Below are 18146 nucleotides of genomic sequence, written 5' to 3'. Positions count from 1 at the left end.
AACTTATGTTTACTTCCAAAGTGACCCTGATTAGCTGATCCATTTTTCAAAACATTAGATGCATGTTGGTAAAATAAAGATATTATACCTTCTTTTAAAATATTTCAGAGAGATTTCATAAAAGTCAACTCAAGTGATGTATAAGACATGAAAGTGATTTCTTTAAAAACAATCTGTTTTTCTCTAACAGAATTCAGTATACAGAAATTATCATTATTAAATTAATGTAATAACACTTGTGTATTTTGAAATATCAGTTTTTAAAACCCGACTCAATAGTAAATCACATTATATTTCACATCTGCAGATGTTATTGTTAGAAAAATATTATCTAATTTTTAAAAGCCAGCAAATATTTTCACAAAGTTGAAACACTAACTTGCTATTTTGGGTTCATTTTCAGCAATTATTATGCCATAGTTGTTAACCTATGACACATAATCATCATCATAGCTAATTCCCCTAGTTCTTTGTGAATCCATTAGTCAATGCATGGAATTTGAACAGTACCTGGGCAGTTGAATAAAATATATTATGTATTACAAACTGGTTCTTTTTCATGTTGTGGTTTTTCCAGATATGGGAAAATATAGCTGAGTTTATTAGGCTTTTGGGTTATTACATAATCTGTTTTTCATGGCAAGTGGAAATAGGGAACACAAACAAATATTTCTGTAAGTAACCAACCAGTTATTGCTAATAATTCCATCTGAGATTCTGTCTAGAGACAGCTAGTAAAAGAAGCCTTTCTGTAATTCATTCCCAGGCAAGGGTTGCTGTATAATTCATCATACCAAACTTTTGAGTGCTGGTAAAATAAACATAAACTGAGATTGTCCTGGGCCAACGAAAAGTAAGGTCACCCTGTTGTTTAGGAAATTTCTGAGTTCCCTAAGGCTTTGCTCTATCGAATATGGTTGGTTCCCTATAATTTCTATTTTTCCCTGATCACTTACTAACAACTCACATCACTGTGAAACTTGTTTCCTGTTGGGCCATGCTCACTGCCCACTTCCTTTTTTTTCTAATAGAAATTACTTTAATTCCAGTGGAACAAAAACAGGGAACCAGAGACCTGAAGGAACAGACACAGCACCTGTGGCAACTTAAGCTGCTATTGGCTGGGCCTCCACATCTCACATTTCTGTATGACTTTGGATCCCTTTTCTATGTTTTCTCATCTTTTCTACACAATGGACCAGTGTTATTTCTTTCTTATAATATTACCAATACCCAGGGGCCAGCGCTGTGGCACAGTGGATTAATGCCCTGGCCTGAAGAACCAGCATCCCATATGAGTGCCAGTTCAAGACCCAGTTGCTCCACTTCCAATCCAGCTCTCTGCTATTGCCTGGGAAAGCAGTAGAAGATGGCCCAAGTCCTTGGGCCCCTGCACCCGTGTGGGAGACCTGGAAGAAGCTCCTGGCTCCTGGCTTCGGATCGGCACAGCTCTGGCCGTTGCGGCCAACTGGGGAATGAACCATTGGATGGAAGACCTCTCTCACTCTCTCTCTCTCTGCCTCTCCTCTCTCTGTGTAACTCCGACTTTCAAATAAATAAATAAATCTTTAAAAAAATATTACCAATACCCAAATTAAAGTAAACCCATTTTGTTAATAGTTTTCTAGATGTTAATAATTTCAACAAAGTCTGAAAAAACACTAGTGAATTACCTGAGCATCTCTCAAACATACTACTCGATGCTTTCCACACAGTAATGACTTCTGATCACCTGGTGGGCAGGCATAGAATCACATTTGTGGGAAGATGCTCCTTTTAGATTTTCAAATAATTTAATTCCTTTTTAAAGAGTAGCAGAAACATTATTTGCATGTCATAAATATAAATATCTTTTCCTATGTCTAGAGTATCTATTTTTCATTTTTTCATATCTAAGTCCTTGCCTAAGCTTCCTCATATTTAGAGAATAAACACTAAATTTTGTCCAGAGTCTCCAAAATCACCCTTAATTTAATTAATCTGCCTATTCCGTAGCAAATATAAATGAAAAAAATATACATTGTTACTGTATTAATCAAGGCTATACAGAGAGACAGAAAATATAGAATATTCGTGCGGATATGTGAAGCGGATCTTTAGGGTAATTGTCTCATGTGGTTGTGGCAGCTAAAAAGTTCCATGACAGGTCATCTGTGGCTGGAGATTCTGGGGTGCCAGGGAAATGGCTTAGTCCATATCTGAGGGCATCAGAATCAGGGAAACTGAGGGTATGATTCTTAGTAAAGACAAAAGCCTGAGTACCAGCAAGGGGGCTGCTGTGGGGGTAGAAACTGGACCTTTCTTATTATCAGGAAGTCAGGTAGCCTACCATCAAACTAGCAGCAAAACCACACTCTTACCTATGAAAAAAATGATAGAATGGAGCCTAGTAATACACTAACCCTTTGTGCTATATGTGGAAGGGCAGCAATAGTTTTCTTAAGCCTATGTGAAAATGTTTCTGGTACAATTTATGTATTTTTTTCAAGGGAGGAAGGCCTGAGGAAGCCACACACAAGGTCTTGATGGCCTGAGAGTATCTGTGGCCAGTCAGAACTTCTCACACATTAGAGATGGAGGACTTGTCATAGTTATGAATGAATGTCTAATAGGACAGGCTGGCATGACCAGTGATGGCTGACTTCTGTCTCAACTTGATTACATTACAAATCAATTCCTGGAGTGTGGTGATGGAGTGATATTTAGAGCTATGGTTACACAAAGCTGCACACTTTCATTCAAACTTTCATTTTTCACTCATTGATAAATTCCTGCCTGGGCAAAATTATTCCTTGATATGGTCTAAAGTCTTATTTTTTAGTTAATTTATGACACATACACAATTAATTGCACTTATCAAGTTAATAAAATAGATGGTTGAATTTTCAAGGCTACTAGACTAATCAAAAATTAAATTGTTGATCAGTTTGAAAGAACACTTTTATATAAAAGTTGTGGATTCTAAATGAAGGGCGACACTGTGCTTGAGTTTGTCTTTTTCTTTCTTTCTTTTTTTTAATTTATTTGACAGGTAGAGATATAGATAGTGAGAGAGAGAGACAGAGAGAAAGGTCTTCCTTACATTGGTTCACCCTCCAAATGGCCTCCATGGCTAGCACTGTGCCCATCCGAAGCCAGGAGCCAGATGCTTCTTCCTGGTCTCCCATGCGGGTGCAGGGGCCCAAGAACTTGGGCCATCCTCCACTGCCCTCCCAGGCCGCAGCAGAGAGCTGGACTGGAAGAGGAGCAACCGGCACTATAACCTGGCACCCATATGGGATGCCAGCACCACAGGTGGAGGATTAACCAAGTGAGCCATGGCACTGGCCCCTGTCTTTTTCTTTAAAAATGGACTGTGTAGACCTCTTTTCAATAAAAAGATACATTACTTTCTCTCATAAAATGAAATTTTATCTTAGAATACCTTAACCAATCTTTAATTTGTGGCATCTCTTAGTCAACACAGAAACTGAAACTTTATGATAATTAGCTATTTCTTCAATAGCAATGCAAATAAAGTCTATTTTTTAAGTTTGTGACTGTTTTGATTTTGATGAGTAAAACGTCGTCTTCTTTGTTCTGTACCCGTAAGTGCTCAAAGTTCTTAAAAAAAAAAATAAGAACAAACTGTAGAGAGTAGATGGCATCTATCCAGTATGACTGTTTCTGAATGCAAACTGGAAAGAATTGATTGCATTTATTAAATATCCTTTCTATCTATTGTCTTTCACAATGCACTTGACTCTCTGTCATACATTGATTCAACCTGATAATAAGCTTTATTAGGTCTTCCCTCTGAATTTTCAGGATACTATTGCTGAAAGTTTTTAGAAGAAAGGAAAGAATAACTTACTAGATTCTCAATTTAGGTTTCCCTAGTGATTGGATTGAGAAAGTGAACAATAACACTGATAAAATTTAACTCTATTAAGTTTAACTAGGCTATCTTTTATTCCTTTAGTTTTTCTTACAACTCTACATCTTAGAGTCATAAGGCAATTTAGATGTTTGGATGTTTTCTCTCCTAAAAATTTTCTCTAAAATTCTGTAACTTGAACAAATATGAGAACTCAAAGTGAACTCCAGTTTGAGGTTATATCACATTAATTTGAAGAAAGAAAAAACATGACAATAACCATAATACATGAAAAAATAGTTACTCATTACTTGCATTTCTGAAGGAATTTAACAATGATGTCCATTGAAAATTCATGGAGATACTTCCTTTGAAAACTCAAGGAAATGCCTTTTCTTTGGGTTCCAAGGCTAAGATCCCTCCACACATCCAAAGTTTCCTTGACTGTTTGGAATAAAATTAGTGCTATCATAAGTTCTAGAGTCTTTGTGTATCCATTTGTTTCAGACAAGTTAAAAATGTCATTCTGTGGTCTGAATCTATCACCCCACTGGTTGCCTTTATTTCTTGGTTGATGTGATGGCTAGTTTTATGTTGTTAACTCGATTGGATTTTCTATGATTTGGAAAAGCACTGTTTTTGGTGTTTCTGTGAGGATGTTTCCAGCTGAGGTTAATGTATAAATCTGAGTGAACCAATTGGGACGACCCAGCCTCACTGTGCACAGCACCAATCAACTGGCTGAGGATCATCTGGAGACTCTAAATACAGAAGCCAAATTGTCTCTTCCTTAAAGAGCTGTCCCATACTCAACTCCCTCTGCGGTTATCAATTGCTAGTCTTTGGACACCAGGACTTCAACCAGCAGCCCTCTTGCTGCTACTCCAGTTTTTGTCTTTGAACTGAAATCTAGCTCCTTAGATTTCCTGCTTCTGAGACTCTCAGATGTGAACTGAGCCATGCTCCTGTCATACCAGGGTCTCCAGCAAGCAGACAATCTGTGATGGAACTTCTCAGCTGCCACAGTCACATGAGCTAATTGCCCTAATAAATGTCCATTCCTATATCTACATACATATCTCACCAATTCTGACTCTCTAGAGAACTTTGACTAATATACTTGTTTTAGTTAGATGTTGTGTGTTGTGATGTGGGAATGAAGATTGGAAAGAAGCTTAGAGAGAGGGATGCTAAATTAATTCCATTTTTCCCTTCTGACACTCAGCTGAAGATTATCTCCAGAGAACACCGTCTCAGAGAAGACCCAAGTGTGGTGCACAGTCAGTCACCTGGAATGCTGGAAATCCTGGGGTACACCTCATCATCCACATACAGTTATCACTTTCCTCATCAGTTACATTACATAGAGATAATCTCATTTTCTTTTGTCCTGTTTTGGACCATTCAACCTTTAATGGATTATCAAAGCATGGAGAATCTAATGCTTTAAGAATCTGTCCTGTATAAATTTATAACTACAGAAACTTGAACAAATAAAACTGTCTTAAGATATTGAGTCTGGAATGGACACTCACCAAGTTCAGCACTATGTGGCACTAGCTTCAGCCCTACACATAATATTTTAGGAAAACAATAGAGTTCCTTCCATTTAGTGGGTAAGATGAACAACACTTAAAGACAGAAGGTGACTTTTCCAGGGTACACAGCAAGTAAGGGCAGACATGTTATTTGAACTGAGATGTTATCTCACTGTAGACCACAAACTGTTTTAAAATATTGCTAAGGCAAGTTGAATATCCCATATCTGAAATGCTTGGGACTAGAAGTGTTCTGGGTTTCAGATGTTGAAACATTTGCATATATATATATTTATGATATCTTGGAGATGATATCCAAAGACAAAATTTTTGGTTACATTTTATATACACCTAAAACAGAAGGCCTAGAGAAAAAAAAATATATAGTATTTTTAATGCAATTATGTTTTAACTGGAACTCATCGCACGAGGTCAGGTATAAGATTTCCTACTTGTAGCATCATGTCTGTGCTAAAAAATTAAGTTTCAGATTTTGGAGCAGTTTGTATTTTGGATTTTCAGACTAGGGATTCTCTTTAAAATTCAAGTATAAATTCCTTTTATGAGATTAACAAAGAGGGCATTTTAAAGTTAAATAATTAATTGCTCTTTAGTAAGATATGAACGAGTTTTGTTAAATGGAAAATAGTAAAATGTATTTAATCATAGAGTGTCTCTAAGAAGTACTTCTGCAAATGAGGTCATTGTACTGGATAGTCTCCATGGGTCCTAACAGTGTGAAGAGTGCATTGCTCTTATCTATCATGGTGTAGGAATTTAGGCTATTCCTTTTTTTGTGGGTACATGAAAGCCAATCTCTTATAAGTTATCTGGCTCACAAAAAATTCAATAAATAATCAGGCTTTCTTGAGCCTACATGTCCAATAGAACTGGCTCTTTAGCTTCGTTCCCTAAACACCAATAATTCAGTGTGTTTCCTTTCTATGTGTTAGGGTTTATCTCTGAGCTTTGCCAAGTAGACAGGAAGGCTGTCCTTCCCCAGCAGGTGTGCGCATGCATACACACCTATTCACCTATCCATTCTCCCCACTTCAATTTAAGAGCTTTTGAAACAAAGTATCTTTATCACAGAAGGCATTAGAAGTCAGCACTATTGTATTCTCGCTTATGACAGAACAGACATCTTAAGAGTATGTACTCAGGTACTACAAGTTTAGAAAGAAAATATTTTCTTAGTACTTCTACATCAGCAACTGTTCCTAAATTGTATTTGATGAATAATTGTTGGAAATTTGTTGGCTCATGAGACCAAAAGTTTAAGTGAAAATAAAGTGCATGTTAACGAAACAAAGTAACCCACACCCAGTAGCCTTTTGTTGAATACTTGCTGGGTGCCTAACACTACATCAGATGGTATAGGAAATACAGAAAAATATTAGATGCTGCCTGTACCACAAAGATTCTATAATATATTGGGAAATGAAAGCTATTACAAAAGTAATGAATGAGAGATATGAAAGATGCTGGATGTAGACAAGTTAAAAGAGGGTAGAGAGGTTGCTGGAGTGTGGAGAAAGAATTGTGAAAAGCAGGCTCTGCGCATGGAAGGGCAGTGGCTCCATGGTCTACGTGAGTGCCTGCAAGTGGTCAAGTAGCTGAAGAGAGAGGGTAAAGGGCAGTAATTGCTTTGGACTCGTGACACCACTACTCCAATGCCAACAACCAGTTTACAAAAAGAAGGCCAGGATATAACTGAAAGTAAATATTCCAAGAGGTCTGGCTGTAGAGATATCACTTTTAACACTCTTATTTTACAAGTCAAGAAACAAGGGGCAGACAGGTGTCAAGTGCCTTATGTAAGGCCATATGGTTGACTGGGACAGAAGTAGACTCAGAACTCAGGAACTCATTTTAGAGTGATTTTAAGTTAACTGTTTCCTCCACATATTATTGCCATTCACACATTTACTTTTTGATTTGCTCTTCTGAGCAGCACTTATCTCTTTTTAAAATTTATCTTGCCTGATCTACAGAGTAGAAAAGTCATAGTCAATTCTTCTTAGTCAGGCTGTTGATTAGGGGCTTGAATCAAGTACCCAAATTGAACTCAGACTTCACTAATTTGCTGAAGTCTGAAATCAGGAAACAAAAACAAAGAGAAACCCTAGTATTTGGTGACATCTGAATTATCATTTTGGTTGACTACTGGTGTGTCCCTTTGGCAATATTTCAGTAAATTGAGATTAAGCACCTTTTCTAAGAAGATTGCATGAAGATATAGAGATATGAAAGTCTGGAACTCTTTGGACATGTTGATGTACACTTACATATGAAAATACTTATAACTATTCATGTACAAGAGACAAACAGCCCTCTTGAAAGCAATATTGAACTCAAAAATAATTGGTAAAAGAAGTAAATATTGTACTTCCAATAATTATAACCCAGTAATAACTGTATCATAAGATTATACTAGATTTTATTTCACAAAGCAATTGTATCATTTGTCCATTTTTTCTCCCTTTCTTTCTTTACAGGTTATAATTCATCATGTCCCAAGAGGTCAGTATTAACAGTTTTTGTGACAGAAAGCAAACAGGAATCAACAGATGCTAGGTTATTGAATGGTGCAAAGCATTTCTCACAAGGAATACCTTGGCTTTCATTTCTCCCTGAATGAAAATGAGTGGAGCCACTTCCAAAGCTGCGGTTTTACCAGTCATGCTCATAATGAGAGGAAAGAGGTGCAATCAGCTGCCAGACATGTGGAAGGATGTAGTAGGTGCTTTAGCACAACGAGAAAGAAGTGAATTTCAGTTGTTTTCAATTAAAAAATTGTGCAGCTGGAACTTTTCTCTCTTTTTGCATCTAAATGTCATTAATCCCTGATGCTACCTTTTTGGAAAATATCTATGACCTTTCTTACCCATTATGTCTGTCACTACCTTAATGTAAGGCTTTAATACCATATGCCTTCAGTTAGCACTAAGTTTGCTGTTTTTGTCTCTTGACAATTGACGTGACTTTCTCTCTGTTTCTCTTTCTCCTTCACACACACTGAGTGAAATGACTTATTTTCTCAAAAAAATATTGCTTTCATTAGTTTCCTGCTCAGCAAACTATTGTACCAAGTGGAAGTCTTTTTATTCAGCTTTCCTCACCCTCCACTTTAACGTCCAGCACGATTTATTGTGTATCATGCTCTCTGCATTTGACGCAGGCTTCTAAGATCACCTTTGTGGTTTGGCTCGGGCTATTGGCACTGCCTGAAATGCAATTTCAACCCTCCACATCTACAGCAATCATAGAAACAGAGACTAAAGAATCCCTGTTTGCCTATCTATCATACAAGATCCTTTTCAAGCCCTAGGTGTTCCAAGAAATGTATCTTGACCAATCTAGCCCACATAAAGTATATATTGACTTATTTTCTCAATTACTACTGAGCATTTGATCCCCTAATTTTCCTTTAACATTTTTATGATTGCAATAAGTTGAACGTTCCTTGAGGGAGAGGCTATATCTTTTGTAATGTCTATTACAGTGCTGTAGGAAGGAAGGTTACTTATTAATTATTATCAAAGATCTCAAGCAAGAGTAAAATGTAATTGTATAATGTCATAGTTACATTCATAACCTAAGGCTGCATGAGAGTTGCATATTTGCAGTCTGGATCAAATGAATGAATAATCACAACTGAACAATCTAGTGGTCAGATGCAAAATAAGGCCGATGCGGGAAAATGGGGCTCCTACTTATGAAGTAGCCCCAACTCCATCCTCTCAGTTGCCCCATGGTATTCCAGGTGAGATTCGGTTCAGAACTCCAACTTCGATTTATTTTTAAAAATGACTTGATGAAATGCAGAAAGGTATTTTGATAAGCCAGAAAATACCATAGTTATGGTTTGTGCAGGGCTAATTTATTCATATTTCACAAGCTAAATGTTAAGGCATACATCTAAGTGCCAAACTAATCAGCAATTATACGCACCTCATAAGCAAATCAACGTCTCACAACTACAGCCTTTACATTTCTTGGCTCCGGTCCTCAATGCAGGATCCACAAAAGTATCAACAGACTGCAGAATGCCCTGTGTTAAGCTGAGGGATTTTTCCTGAGCTAACTTGCTCTCTGCGTCCCAAAAGCATTGTGAATGTAGGCTGATTTGAGGAGTGCTGGTGGCTCTTCTCTATAGCAGGCCTTGCAGTTAATCTCTGACCCTATTAAGATCTATCTAAACTCCCCAGAGCTGTGCAGGGTGGGTTAGTTCCCTTCTAATTTCTGTGAAGATGTGCTTAGCTCTAAACAAATCCACAATTAGCTCAGTGCTTCAGCAAATTGGTAAGTTAGGGAAAAACATCTTTTATCATCCCATTTCAAGTTCTCAGCCATGATAACCTTTGTTTTCCTAAATTCGTCACCATCCCCATCCCTTCATGCAAGCACTAGCTGTTACTCCTCACCACAAGGAGGTGCATATGATGTAGGCTAGTCCCATACTCTCATTCCTTGGAATTTTTCCTATCTGGAGCAGGTAAGGAAGAGATCGTCCTTTCTTCTGCCATAGAATTCAGAGAGAAGCAAAAGAGCTGATTGCAGTCTTGAGTCCAGTGTCGTGTGAGTAAAGCAGCACAAGGAGACCAAAGCTGGCGCATGCAGGGCGAGAGTGGGAAGATGGAAGGAAAGTTATGGGGGCAGCATCAGTTCCCTAACCTCACCAAGTTCCCTATCCTCACCACACCAGTTTTTCCAAAGCCTGTGTGCCCAGCTCTTCTTTTGACTATGGGCTTTGCCTTTTTATCTTGATAAAAACTTCTCCTACATACCCATCTCTCCTCTAACCTATATATCTCTTGTAATCAGAGAAAACTGTTGAAAACTTCAGCCAGGGTCATGGAGGAACCTTTTAAGCAAACCTTTTATCCGGAAACAGGAAATTCTAAAGTTTTGCTATTAGCCTTCTCCATCTACCTGACTTGAAAATGTATACATCAACAGTGCTTCTTGAGAAAAAGAAATTCGGCTGAATAGACAGAGCTTTAATTAGACAATACAGCATGACCTGTTTTCAACGCATATATATTAAAAAGAAACCACAAAACTATGTTCGGTAAGTGAAATATTATTTGAGTGGAATGAATATAGACACTGAATGTAATTATTGAGTCACTAAATAATATGAGGATACCGGCCGGCATTGCGGCTCACTAGGCTAATCCTCCGCCTTGCGGCACCGGCACACCGGGTTCTAGTCCCGGTCGGGGCGCCGGATTCTGTCCCGGTTGCCCCTCTTCCAGGCCAGCTCTCTGCTGTGGCCCAGGAGTGCAGTGGAGGATGGCCCAAGTGCTTGGGCCCTGCACCCCATGGGAGACCAGGAGAAGCACCTGGCTCCTGCCATCGGATCAGCGCGGTACACCGGCCGCGGTGCACCGGCCTCAGCGCGCCAGCCGCGGCGGCCATTGGAGGGTGAACCAACGGCAAAGGAAGACCTTTCTCTCTGTCTCTCTCTCTTTCACTGTCCACTCTGCCTGTCAAAAAAAAAAAAAATGTAGCTACTTCGAGGAGGTGGCAATATTCACATGCAGGGAGTTTAGCTGAAGAGCGCAGGCTCTTAGCTGCCATGAGAGTTTGCATCAAATTCTGGCTGTTTTGTGATGCAGTAGATCCTTTTGTTTGCTTACCGTCTCTGTTTACCTCATTTTTCTTTCCTACAAGTTCCTAGACTTAAAAAAATATTGATATAAAGGGAACAGATTTGATGCATTCCATAGGTAGAGTTAAGGTTCTAGATTTTTTGTAGTGTATGTAGTCTTTCACTTCATGGGAAGCTGAGCCTAGAGGAGTGGAATCTGATTGGAAAAATCCAGGTAACACACACTAAATTCCCTTCCCTAACTCTCAAGCCACATCCATCACATTCTTTTTTTTTTTTTTTTTTTTTTTTTTTTTTTAAGAAATTGTCATAGGAGACCAACACAAGGCAAATTGCAGCCTTGATGTAATTCTAGAGCAGACTCTGGCTCTCTCACTCACAAATGGATAGCGTGTAGTTATGAATTGCTGAAGCTACTTTGCTACCATTACGGAAGTTTCAGCATGAATCTGACAATGTGGAAGGCAGAGAAAACTGACCAGCCACCAAGTCCTTCATGACACTGAGATACTACAAAATGACTCAGGATATGACCTGCCATAACTTCCAGGATTATGAGTCAATGAATTACCTTTAGGTGTTAAAATTAATTTGTACATTCTAAATGCAGCTCAATTGATTTGTCTTTGACATACTTGAGGACTAAGAAGAAAATCATCATTTGTTTCCTAGTGAATGAAAAAACTCTACTAGAGTGAGTGTAGTACGAATTAGGCGTTTTTAAAGTTACATTTCTTTTGGCTAATAGAGCTGTCACTAATACACATTTTTGCCTTTGAAATTTTTTAAAATGTGGGTTGGTGGTGGCAGATGCAGACACCATGGCGTACATCACTAATCAGCCACAATAGTGCAACTGTGGAGGTGGTATGCCTTCTCATCATTACATTAGAGAAAACCACAATCAGGAGACCAGGACTGGCAAAAGAACTTGTGACCCCATGTAAATGGTTGCTGATTTTGAAAACAATATGAATTCAGAGATTTGGTGAGCATTCTCCACTGTAAATCGGCATCTTCCCATAGCAACATCATTATAACTGGGAGTTGTTTTGCAATCTAAATGACTAAACATGCTGTAAATCACAGAATAGTGGAATGGTGTCATGAAAACACAGTTCAACTACAGATTTTTGCAATAATGTAAAATAAGCCATAAAATCATGCTTTCAAGTCTATAAAAAGGCCTGAATTTACATTTTGTTAGCCATTTCATTATACTAGCAATGTACTTTAACAGCTTATGAAATTATAATTATGTTGCATCATACATTTTACATAAAATGGATCTACAAGTTGATATAAATATTAATTGAACTTTTAATTGACATTGATGTTTTAATTTAGATAGGCCTTTTTGGTGTTATTAGATGACCTTGCTCAAGTCATTCAGAAAGCAACTAATCATAGCCAGCCCAAAACAAATCAATTATCCAATTAAATTTGAAAGCTTTTTTTCCCTCCATTAAAAAACACTGTAGAAAGTAAACAAGTCCAGAATCAGGTCTCTGATGTTACAGTAATATTTAGAGTAGGTATGATAATATCTGGGTTGGGGTTTTCCACTGAAAATGATTTTAAGGTATAATTTCATTCCTGTCCCATTATTTGCACATGTAGATATTCCATATCATTCAGATATCCATCCTAAGGGTTATCATTCATACTGATAATTTTTTTTAAAAAAAAGATACTCAAGTAATGATTTATCAATTACTTGAGTATCTTTTTTTAAATATTAATCAATTTATTTGAAAGGCAGAATTAGAGAGGGAGAAGGAGACACAGGGAGACAACTTTCTTCTGCTGATTCACTCCCCAAATGGGCACAATAGCCAGGGCTGGGCCAGACTGAAGCCAGGAGCCAGGAGCTTGAGCTTCTTCCTGGTTTTCCCTGGGGGTGCAGGTACCCCAAGGATTTGGCTACTTCAGCTGCTTCCAGATGAATTAGCAGGGAGTGGGATTGGAAGTGATGCAGCTGGGACTTGAACCAACTCCCATACAGAATACAGGCACTGCAGATGGAGGGAGGCTTAACCTGCTGTGCCACAGCACTGACCCCAACCTTAGAGTCTTTTAGACAATTATGTAGGGAACTCTTCCGTAGTCCCCCATTAAATTATTATAGGCACTCAGAATCAATTAATGGAATGGGCACTGTTTTGACTGGAGATGTGGTAATTCAAGAGATGAAGTTTCTTTTAAAGCTATTGTTCATGAGCTGGTAATTAACTGTATTTAAAGAGATCCAGTGAGATGTGAAGTATCCCGAGAGCCTGCCAAAAGAACATGACTTCCTGTGGCAACTGTGGGTTGTAAGGGAAGTATATGTAGCTTCAGGTGCAAATCCGTGGTGGCAACAAAACTTTAGTCTGATCCTTCTGTTCTTCTAAGCAGCTGTAACTTGGATTGTGATGGGTCTGGAAGGCAGGTGGGGACTATCATTCCGGAGGAAGCTCTGAAGCTTGAGTGCTATGTTCTTTTCTCTTGCAGAAGTTTTTGTAGAGTCAAGTTTCTCTTATCTTTTTTTTTTTTTTTTTTTTTTGACAGGCAGAGTGGACAGTGAGAGAGAGAGACAGAGAGAAAGGTCTTCCTTTGCCATTGGTTCACCCTCCAATGGCTGCCGCAGCCGGTGCACTGCGGCCGGCGCACCGCGCTGATCCAATGGCAGGAGCCAGGTACTTATCCTGGTCTCCCCTGGGGTGCAGGGCCCAAGCACTTGGGACATCCTCCACTGCACTCCCTGGCCGCAGCAGAGAGCTTGCCTGGAAGAGAGGCAACCGGGACAGAATCCGGCGCCCCGACTGGGACTAGAACCTGGTGTGCCGGCGCCGCAAGGTGGAGGATTAGCCTAGTGAGCCACGGCGCCGGCCCTCTTATCTGTCTTGATCATGGTATAGCGTGTTACATTTCCTTTCTTTACATACGTATACAAGTGTCCTGCATAGTCGATCTCAGTAATATTCTTATTCCTAGGTAGAGGATTTGTATTAGGGTGTAATTCTCTTAGCTTCTTTTGGTTGAAGGAAATTGTCTAAAATCTTAAGCTCTCAGGTAGTAGTCCTATGTCTTACTTTTTCTCCCTCCATTTCTCCCATCTTTTCTCCTTTACTCCTTCTCTCACTGTTTCTCTTTCTTCCTCTTTCTCTCTCTTTATTGCTTGTTCTCCCCACGACTAAATTAATGGAGCTATTCTCATTTTTTCACTCACTAGTAATTAAGTTTCATGTTGATCATTATCTATACACAAAAAAGCAGATAAAGATTATACTTCTATTTATGGAAATAAAAAAAGTACAAAACATGTAAAAGTGGAATTATACTTATTCACATACTAGTGTTAGACACTGATTGCTGTTCACTCATATCACTCCTTTTTCTCTCAGGACATACAATTAGTCTACACGGCTATGTCCTTTTTTGTTTAGAAGTTCGTTGTGGCTGTATGATTGATTTCTAAACTATCCAATGAGTTCAGAAGTTCAGCTCAGGCTCTTCAAACCTTCCCAGTCATGTCCACCAGCTTGATGTAGGCAAGCAATGTGGGTCTTAAAAAATCATCTGAGGGAGAGGAAATCAGGGTCATCTGCTTTAAATATCATGGAGCTAGGAAAGAAAGTCTGCATTTGAGCTATTAAATATTTTGAGATACTATTGTAGGGGAAGCAGTGTTCCATTAACAAACACAATCAATATCTGTAATTATCAAAGCCCAAAAGAATAAATGTAGAGGCTAAGTAGATTGACCTTCAAGTTGAGTTATCCCTTTTAAAATTGTTCTTTTAAAAAAGTTTTCAGAATATGTAATTACAAAACATGGATCAACAAAGTAGGGAGTTGAAGAGCCAATTTGTTGATACATATTTATGCACAATAAAGCAAGAAGTTCTTTATTTCCTAAGCTCTACAGATGCTTCTTAGAACCATGTTCATCTACTAATTTTTGACATGAGTTTGGAATAGGTAAGGGCATTAATATTTTCTGTTAATTTCTCAGTTTGGAGCATTAGCACAAGCAGTGACTATCCAGATTGAGTTATAGATTACTGGTGTCCTTGTCTGGGGAAGTGGCTGCCTCCATCCGAAGGCTCAGTTTCCATGGTGATATGCACTGGACACCTGAGCCTTCCTCCCCTAGTGGCTTGGTGAGGTCAGGGTGACTTTACAAAGAGGATATGCTAAAACCATAGGATAAGGGAAATAAAGGGACACAGTATGCAGAATTTGTATGTTTCCCACTGGATTTGATGTTTTCCTACTGGGAATGATAGATGAAAAACTAAAATAAAAGTATGTAGGTTTCTATTTTCATAGAAAATTCTAAAATAGGGAGGGAAGTTTTGTTTTCAAACAGGGTTGAAATAACTGACAGAATTTCTGAGCCTTTTTTGCCAAAAAAAAAACAAAAACAAAAACAAAAACAAAACCACAGATTGATGAATTCTGTTCTCCAATTTTGTGGTTTTGGCTCTCAGGAACAAGAGCAGAAGACACTGGTGAGTTCCAATGGTCTCCTCCCACACTGAAGAGCCAGAAATGACTCCAAGGCTGGCAAGAGCTGAAAGGTGGGTTGGTCTGCCTCTGGCTTACAAGCCTAATATCCAGATTCTGGATATATCCTGGCTGGCAGCATCGGGAATGGGACTTGCAGGATAAGCAGTGTGGTGCCGAGGGTTAAGTCTCTGTTTAAGCCACTGGAGTCCCATATCAGAGTGTGGGTTCAAGCCCCAGCTACTCTGACCCTTAGCCAGATGCCTACTAATGAGTTTGGGAAGCAACAGATAATGGGCCAAGTTCTTGGACCTCTGCCACCCACTTGGTAGACCTGGTTCAAGTTCCTGGCTCCTAGCTTCAGCCTGGCTGAGTGGTGGCTGTTGCAGCCATTTGGGGAGTGAACCAGCATGAACCAGTAACCAGTGGATGGGAGATCGCTCTCTGTTTATCTCTCCCTATTTCTCTCTCTCTCTCTCTCATTCTGCATTTCAGATAAATAAATAAATAAATCTTTTTTTTTTTTTTAATGAACAGGACATGTCATTGTGAGAAATTATTCTTCTACCAATATGATAGGCTATATGTGTTAAAGCAATTACTAGGACATCCAAAACAAGCAACTATTAACAGAAAATGAGTTTTTTTATATATTAACAGATGAATACAAGTCACATAAAGCGAGGCCAATTGCTTTCTGGAGTTCCAAATGGCTTTCAATGCCAGTGTTCCCTCTTCATGTCTTGGCTCCTTCCAAAAGGGAATTGTGTGTGATACAGCCATTTGTCTATGATTCTTTTTGAAAATGTGTCTTTTTTGATTTTATCTTTCAGAAGCAATTCTGAAACTCCTTACCGTTCAAGGGGTAGTTTATAATTTCCCTTAACCCTGTACTCTCCTGCTGCTGCAATATGATTGGCAAATTGGAGCAAAAACGTGGGAAAGCAACATAGCATTTGAAACACAGAAATGCAAGCCTCTGCAGTTTTTTGGGAAAGGGTCTCACAAATACTTTTCACTTATTTCAACTCTGTTTGAAAATAAAACTTCTCTCCCTTAGCCTAGAAATTTTTATGAAAATGGGAACCCACACTTTTCTGCTTTTATTTTTTCATTTATCTCGATTGATCTGTCTTTTGGATCTCCTAAGACTGCAATCTCAGTTGTTTTCTTAAAATTTTTTATTGGCTTTTCTCTTCTCAGATCATCTTTTCCCTTAGCCAAAATTTTTCTTACTTACCCTAACTTATTAAGTATATGTTTCTTCTGATTATTTCTCTCTTTTTAAAAAGCTTTATTTATTTATTTGAAAGTCAAGTTACAGATATGCAGAGGCAGATAGAGAGAAAGAAAGAAAAGTCTTCCATCTGCTGGTTCACTCCCCAGTTGGCTGCAATGGCCAGAGCTGTGCCAATCCAAAGCCAGGAGCCAGGAGCTTCTTTTGGTTCTCCCACGTGGGTGCAGGGGCCCAAGGACTTGGGCCATCTTCTACTACTTTCCCACGCCATAACAGAGAGCTGGATAGGAAGTGGAGCAGCTGGGTCTCAAACCGGTGCCTATATGGGATGCCCACACTGCAGGCAGCAGCTTTACCTGCTACACCACAGCAGCGGCCCCTCATTATTTCCCTTTTTAAAATAAGTAATTTCATTTCTTCATAGAGTTAGAGTGCAACTTCCTCATTTAACTTTCATACAATATTTATTTATTTGTAAACAAGAATGAAAGACAGTGAGAGAAAGAGAGAGATAGAGATCTTTCATCTGTTGATTGATTCCCCAAACAGCCTTAACACTCAGCTCTGGTCATTCTGACGTCAGTAGTCTGGAACTGCAACCAGGTCTTCCACATGGGAGGCAGGAATCCAAGTACTTGGGCCATCTTCTGCTGCTTTCCCAGGTACATTAGCAAGAAGCTGGATTGGAAGTGGAGTAACCAGGACTTAAGCCTGCACTCATATGGGATGTCAGTGTCAAGGTCACAGTGCTGGCTCCCATTATTCTCCTGTCAATGCACTTTCTAGAAGCATAGTGGAAAGTGTGAAGAGACATGCTGAACAGAGCTGCAACATTACCTAATTTTCAAAAGCAGTGATTCTGTTCCAGATCAGACTCCTCAGACATAATTAGCAAATACTGTTCCAGTTTCCTCCTTTAACAAGTTGATCTTGTTTTTCTTGGGGTGTCAGTCTTTGAAGACATCTTACTCCTTTTTAACTCATGCTTTTCTCTTCCATTTGTTAAATTTGAGAGAGAAAAACATATGGAATTGCGAATCTCAGTATTATAACAGGATTATCGTAAAAGGGACAGATTTATACGATCTGAAGAGAAACCAGAGTATATAACAGGATTATCGTGACATAGCAGGGGAAGTTAGAGAGTGGAAGAGACAGAGAAGTAGAAACAGCTAACTCGAAATTCTGCCACCTTGAAGTGTTCGTCAAGCATCTATTATCAGTCCTGTGCATGAGGACACCCCCATGTCACTACAGCAGCAGGCCCAGATAATAATCGAGGTGCTGTGGCAGCTGCCTGACTCAAGGAATGGGAACACAACACGCCCCAAAGTAATAAAATTCCTTATTAAAAGGGAAGAAATCTTTGCCCGGCCCTTCACGGTCCCCCTGAGACTGACAGGCAAT

At 39.0% G+C, this 18146-nt stretch overlaps 1 protein-coding gene and 1 long non-coding RNA gene across 13 annotated transcripts in view; one reads left to right on the top strand and one right to left on the bottom strand.

The window, feature by feature from the left end:
* The window catches only part of GRIK1 (glutamate ionotropic receptor kainate type subunit 1), a 437503-nt gene that overhangs the window by 268866 nt on the left and 150491 nt on the right, over positions 1 to 18146 (bottom strand). The gene's annotated exons all lie outside the window — the stretch shown is intronic.
* LOC103350600 (uncharacterized) overlaps positions 1 to 18146 on the top strand; it is a 146326-nt gene that overhangs the window by 122087 nt on the left and 6093 nt on the right. Inside the window, exon 3 of the long non-coding RNA XR_518572.4 lies at positions 7893 to 7917. This is a non-coding gene — a long non-coding RNA (uncharacterized lncRNA). The remainder of the gene's footprint in view (positions 1 to 7892; positions 7918 to 18146) is intronic.

The sequence above is a fragment of the Oryctolagus cuniculus genome, chromosome 4 (genome assembly GCF_964237555.1).
Source record: "Oryctolagus cuniculus chromosome 4, mOryCun1.1, whole genome shotgun sequence".
Taxonomy (NCBI): domain Eukaryota; kingdom Metazoa; phylum Chordata; class Mammalia; order Lagomorpha; family Leporidae; genus Oryctolagus; species Oryctolagus cuniculus.
This window is presented reverse-complemented; position numbering and strand designations above follow the sequence as displayed.